Genomic DNA, 6,547 nt, shown 5'->3' with positions numbered 1-6,547 from the left:
GAGTTTACTCAAACTCATGTCCATTGAGTCAATGATGCCAGCCAACCATCTCATCATCTGTCGTCCCCTTCTCCTCCCACCTTCAATCTTTCCCAGCATCAGGGGCTTTTCAAATGAGTCAGTTCTTTGCATCAGGTGGACAAACTATTGAAGTTTCAGCTTCAGCATCAGTCCTTCCAATGAATATTCAGGACTGATTTCCTTTAGGATGGACTGGTTGGATCTCCTTGCAGTCCAAGGGACTCTCAAGAGTCTTTTCCAACACCACAGTTCAAAAGCATCAATTTTTCAGCACTCAACTTTCTTTATAGTCCAATTCTCACATTCATACATGACAATGGGAAAAACCATAGCTTTGACTAGATGGACCTTAGGGCTTCCCTGGTGGCTCAGAGGGTAAAGCATCTGCCTGCAATGCAGGAGACCTGGGTTCCATCCCTGGGTCAGGAAGATCCCCTGGAGAAGGAAATGGCAACCCACTCCAGTACTCTTGCCTGGAAAATCCCATGGACAGAGAAGCCTGGTAGACTACAGTCCATGGAATCGCAAAGAGTCAGACACGACTGAGCGACTTCAATTCACTTCACTTCAGATGGACCTTTGTTGGCAAAGTAATGTCTCTGCTTTTTAATATGCTGTCTAGATGGTCATAGCTTTTCTTCCAAGGAGCGAGTGTCTTTTAATTTCATGGCTGTAGTCACCATCTGCAGTGATTTTGGAGCCTAAGAAAATAAAGTCTGTCACTGTTTCCATTGTTTCCCCATCTATTTGCCATGAAGTGATGGCACCAGATGCCATGATCTTAGTTTTCTGAATGTTGAGCTTTAAACCAACTTTTTCACTCTCGTCTCTCACTTTCATCAAGAGGCTCTTTAATTCTTCTTCACTTTCTGCCATAAGGGTGGTGTCATCTGCATATGTGAGGTTATTGATATTTCTCCTGGCAATCTTGATCCCAGCTTGTGCTTCATCCAGCCCGGCATTTCTCATGATGTACTCTGCATATAAATTAAATAAGCAGGGTGACAATATACAGCCTTGACATACTCCTTTCCCAATTTGGAACCAGTCAGTTCCATGTCCGGTTCTAACTGTTGCTTCTTGACTTGCATATAGATTTCTCAGGAGGCAGATCAGGTGGTCTGGTAGTCCCATCTCTTTAAGAATTTTCCACGGTTTGTGGTGATCCACATAGTCAAAGGCTTTGGCATAGTCAATAAAGCAGAAGTAGATATCTTTCTGGAACTCTCATGCTTTTTTGATGATCCAACAGATGTTGGCCATTTGATCTCTTTTCTAAACCCAGCTTTTCACATACTGTTGAAGCCTGAGTTGGAGAATTTTGAGCATTACTTTGCTAGTGTGTGAGATGAGTACAAGTGTGCAGTAGTTTGAACATTCTTTGTCATTGCCTTTCTTTGGGATTGGAATGAAAACTGACCTTTTCCAGTCCTGTGGCCACCACTGAGTTTTCCAAATTTGTTGTCATATTGAGTGCAGCACTTTAACAGCATCATTTTTAGGATTTGCAATAGTTCAACTGGAATTCCATCACATCCACTAGCTTTGTTCATAGTGATGCTTCCTAAGGCCCACTTGACTTTGCAAACTGCATTAATATATCTATTTTAAACAGACAAACTATATGCGATATAAATTATATATCAATAAAGCTGTAAAAATATTATCCAGCAGGCATAACTTCTGACTAAAAATTTTGACTTCCAAAGATAAACAGCAATAGGCACTTCAAAATAGAGGGAAATGAAAGGGAGAGCACCACAGTGAGTAACTCAGCTTGTGGCTAATTCACATAGTTATGCTGTGAACATCTCATTATTCCCAGCAACTGGAGTGTGTACATAGGGTTAAGAAGCATCATGACTCAGCTTTCATCGTGGGATCCACTTACATGAACGAAACACATTTTAACCCAACAAAACCCCAGCTCACCCAGCAGGTTTGACCCAAGCAGAGAGAGGTCTAGGCAGTGGATGGGATTAAGCACTTTTGCACTGCTGGCCTAGCACAATGATCCTTAAATGGAGTCTGTGCATACTCTTGGAGGTATATGAAGATTTCTAAAGAGTATGCAGGAGTAGAGTGTCTTAACGGGTGGGAATCATCTTTCCAATTTTCAACTTCCATATGGTTTTCTTTCTCTGTGGTCAAAGCATCAGCTAGTTATACTTTTCTAGTTCCCCTTCTACAGCCACCCACCCTTTACCTTCCAGCCCCTATATTATTATGGTGCATTTCCCTGGGTTGCAGAAAATTCCAGGGTGCAGACTTCCCTGGTGGTCCAGTGGTTAAGAATCTGCCTGCCAATGCAGGGGATGCAGGTTTAATTCCTGACTGGTGAACTAAGATGCCACATGTTGCAGAGCAACTAAGCCCAGGTGCCACAAGAAAAGATTCCACACAATGAAATGAAGATTCCATGTGTTGCAAGTAAGGCCCAATGCAGCTAAATAAATAAATATATTTTTGAAAAGTCTACAAATAATAAATGAAGGAGAAAAGAGAACCCTCCTCCACTGTTGGTGGGAATGTAAATTGGTACAGCCATAATGGAAAACAGTATGGAGGTTCCTTAAAAAATTGAAAAGAGAGTTACAATCCTGCAATTGATCCTGCAATCCCACTCTTGGGCATATATCCAGAGAAAACTCTGATTCAAAATGATACATGAAACCCAATGTTCATAGCAGCACTATTTACAATAGCCAAGACATGGAAGAAAACTTCCAAAAAAGACATGGAAGATATCCACTGACAGATAAATGGATAAAGAAGATGTGGTCTATATATACAATGGACTGTTGCTCAGCCATAAAAAAAAATAAGGAAATAATGCCCTTTGCAGCAACATCAATGGATCTAGAGATTATCATAGTCAGTGAAGTTAGTCAGACAGAAAAACACAAATATCATATGATAGCACTTATATGGCTTCCCAGGTGGCTCAGTGGTAAAGAATTTGCCTGCCAATGCTGGAGACCCCGGTATGATCCCTGGATTGGGAAGATCCCCTGGAGAAGGAAATAACAAGCCACCTCAGCATTCTTGCCTGGGATATTCCATGGAGAGAGGAGACTGGTGGGCTGCAGTCCATGGGGTTACAAGAGCTGGACACAACAGAGAGACTAAACCACTATCACCAAGAGTCAGATACCAGACAACTAAAGACCACCCCTATTGCCCAAGCCTGCTGAAATTATTCATACTAGCCAATCCTACGGAGAAGGCAATGGCACCCCACTCCAGTACTCTTGCCTGGAAAAGACAGAGGGGCCTGGTAGGCTGCAGTCCATGGGGTTGCGAAGAGTCGGACACGACTGAGCGACTTCACTTTCACTTTTCACTTTCATGCTTTGGAGAAGGAACTGGCAACTCACTCCAGTGTTCTTGCCTGGAGAATCCCAGGGACGAGGGAGCCTGGTGGGCTGCCGTCTATGGGGTCGCACAGAGTCGGACACGACTGAAGTGACTTAGCAGCAGCAGCCAATCCTAAATATATAGAACCTAAAAAATGACACAAATGAACTTATTTACCAAACAGAAATAGACTCACAGACTTATGGTTACCAAAAAGACAGTTGGGGCAGGGAGATCTATTAGAAGTTTGAGATTAATATATGCACGATACTATATATAAAAAAAGTAAACAACAAAGGGCTTCCTGTATAACACAGGGAACTATATTCAATATCTATAATAATAATATAGTGTAATCTGTAATGGAAAAGAATCTGAAAAAGAATATGTATAATATATATTATATATATATATATGTATTACTGAATCAACTTGCTGTACACTTGAAACTGACACAACATTGTAAATTAACTATATTTCAATTAAAAAAAAAATCCTCAAGGTGGGAAAACCTTGGAAAAGGATAAACCATTCATTTTTATACCTCTGACTTTTTAATCTAGATCTTCTACAATACATTTGCTGTGCTTTGCTTTGCTTACTGTTGTTAATTTCAAGTTCACTTTGTGTAAAATAAATACCTGGAAAAAAAAGTGAGAGTTTGTGATTTTAGTCAACCAACCAGGTGGATTGTGAAATGTGAGAAATAATTCACATCTTTCTCTTTTAGAGGGATACTCTTCTGCCTCTGAGAAACACTTATTATACCCATGATTTTGGCCTGGGTCCACTGTTCTGCAGCCTCAACAATAAACTGAGTCATGGAGGGGCCTGTGGCCTTGGCCATGAAGAAAGCTACAATGTGGCCCATGAATTGAGTCACAGTCATGAAGGTGATTGTGAAAATGAGTCACTGAGGTTTCTACTGAAGAGGCCATGATGTAAACCACAGGCTTGGGGCCACGAACGAAACCATGGAAGAGGACACACCAGTGATAGCCACAGAGCAGATCTTAGTGGAGTCCTTGAAGAGGGCATGGCCATAGATGCTGGGGAGTGGGAGACATTTTAAGGGAGGAAACCTTGATGGAGAAGAGGATAATGGAGGTGAAGACAAAGAACCATGATGAGGGAGTGAGTCATGATGGAAGACCAGAATGCTCCCAGGGAATAGCCATAGATTATAGCCTGTATCGAGGACAAGAATAACCAAAGCCTTCCTATGTCTGACAACCAAAGTTACAGTGTTGGAGCAGAGTGTTGTTTCAGAAGAGACTCATAGCTTCATCAGGCTTAGCAATGATGTCAAGTAAGTATGTTCCCAGGGCTCTCCTCATAACTTAGAATTCTAGGATCAAGGAAGTTGCTTGACTGGGTATTGGGATGGGCACAGTAACAGCTCTTATGGTCACTGCTTCCCCATCTTTCCTCCATTCAGTTCATTTCAGTGCCCTCCAGAGCTTGACTTTGTCTTTAAGAAGAGTCTTCCTCCCTTCTTGTGTCTCCTCCAGACGTTGTGTGATGAAGAAGAAAATTACTAGCCACTCTAAAGAGTCGGACATGACTGAGCAACTGAACTGAACTGAAGAAATAAAAGTTTATTAATGCATGTTGTATTTAGATGAAATGGTCATTTTTTTAACTTTGTTTTGCTATCATTTTGCTTCGGAGTGACTTCTACGATTTTTTTTAATATACCATCATTTAGTCCTCACAGCAACCCCATGAAGTTCAAATTATAATCCCTATTAAGTAGATGAGAAAAATGTCACTCAGAAAAACAGCTAAGGTGCGGAGCCTTGGGCGGGCGGAGGCCGGGCGGCCCAGGCACTGCCTCGGGACCGGGATTCAGGGCGCAACCGAGCTGCTGCAGGGGTGGGGCGGGCTAGACGAGTAGCAGGGGACCGGGTGCCGCGGGTTCGAGGCCGGGCGCCGCGCAAGGAGGCCGCGCCACCCGCGGGGGAGCTGCCCGGCGGCGAGTTTGCCCCGCAGCTGAAATAAGGCTGGAGCCGGCGGGGGCCCTCAGAACCCTCTGGCAACCGGGCCCGGAGTCTTCGGGGAGCAGCTGCTTCCTGGGACGCCCTCCTGGACGTCCCTGCCGAAGGGTAACGGTTCAGAGCCCTGGGCAGAAGGCGCCTCAGGGAGACTCCCGGCGGAGCCCTGCAGGCCGCGGGAGACCACCCTCCGGCCGCGAGCAGGGAGAAAGGGGCTCGGTGGAGACGCGGGCCGGGAACCAAAGCAACCGGAGCGCGGCGGCGCGGGGCCGGGCCTCCCGCGAGCGGGGCCCGGCAGCGCCTCGGCTGGAGACGGGCTCTGGGACTCTCTTGTGCGGGAGGGCCTCGACGACCTGCCCCGCGGGGAGCACCGCTACGGAGTGGCCTAGGAGACCTTCCTCCAAAGAGGCCGGCCCGGGACCAGGAGATGAACGGTTTTAGCACCGAGAAGAACTGCCGTGAAGGGCCCCCCGCCGCCCCCGCCGCCGCCGCGGGCTACGGCCTGAGCTGCCTCCTCAGCGAGGACTGCGAGCGCTGGGTCCCGCCCGAGGGCAACGCCTCCTTCAAGGAGAGTCCAGAAGAGCATCTCACAGAAGAAACTCAAGCCGGACATCGACGAGAGCCTTAGCACCTGTATATTTGCGATTTCCACGAGAATTTCATCCAGAGTGTACAAAATAAAAGGCAGAGGAAGACAACTGACGATGGCGGAGATTCTCCTGAGCACGACACAGACATTCCTGAGGTTGATCTGTTCCAGCTGCAGGTGAATACTCTCCGAGTTATAAACGACACTACAAATTGCAGACCAGATCAGGCTTCACTAAGGCCCAGTTAGCAGACACTGTCAGCCAACACTTCAGGAACACACCTGTGAATGAAAAGGAGACCCTCACTTACTTCATCTACATGGTGAAGAGTAACAAGAGTAGACTGGACCAGAAGTCAGAGGGTGGCAAGCAGCTTGAGTGATGATGAGGCACATTATACTTCAAGGAATGAAGTATAATGCTTAATACACAGCTGACATCTGCTCCATTTAAGTCCATAATGACTGCTAAGTTTTATTGTAAATAAAAAAGTTTGAAAGATGAAAAAAAGAAAAACAGCTAATATATCAATAAACCTGAGCTGTAAGATAAGTCCTATTACTCCAATATGTTGTAGAGGAAAAC

General features: G+C 45.2%; 1 pseudogene; it reads left to right on the top strand.

The window, feature by feature from the left end:
- Window positions 1-5,799: 5,799 nt before the first annotated feature.
- On the top strand, window positions 5,800-6,344 carry LOC109577096 (histone deacetylase complex subunit SAP30L pseudogene; annotated as a pseudogene).
- The last annotated feature ends 203 nt before the right edge of the window (window positions 6,345-6,547 follow it).

Source organism: Bos indicus, chromosome 23 (genome assembly GCF_029378745.1).
Source record: "Bos indicus isolate NIAB-ARS_2022 breed Sahiwal x Tharparkar chromosome 23, NIAB-ARS_B.indTharparkar_mat_pri_1.0, whole genome shotgun sequence".
Taxonomy (NCBI): domain Eukaryota; kingdom Metazoa; phylum Chordata; class Mammalia; order Artiodactyla; family Bovidae; genus Bos; species Bos indicus.
This window is presented reverse-complemented; position numbering and strand designations above follow the sequence as displayed.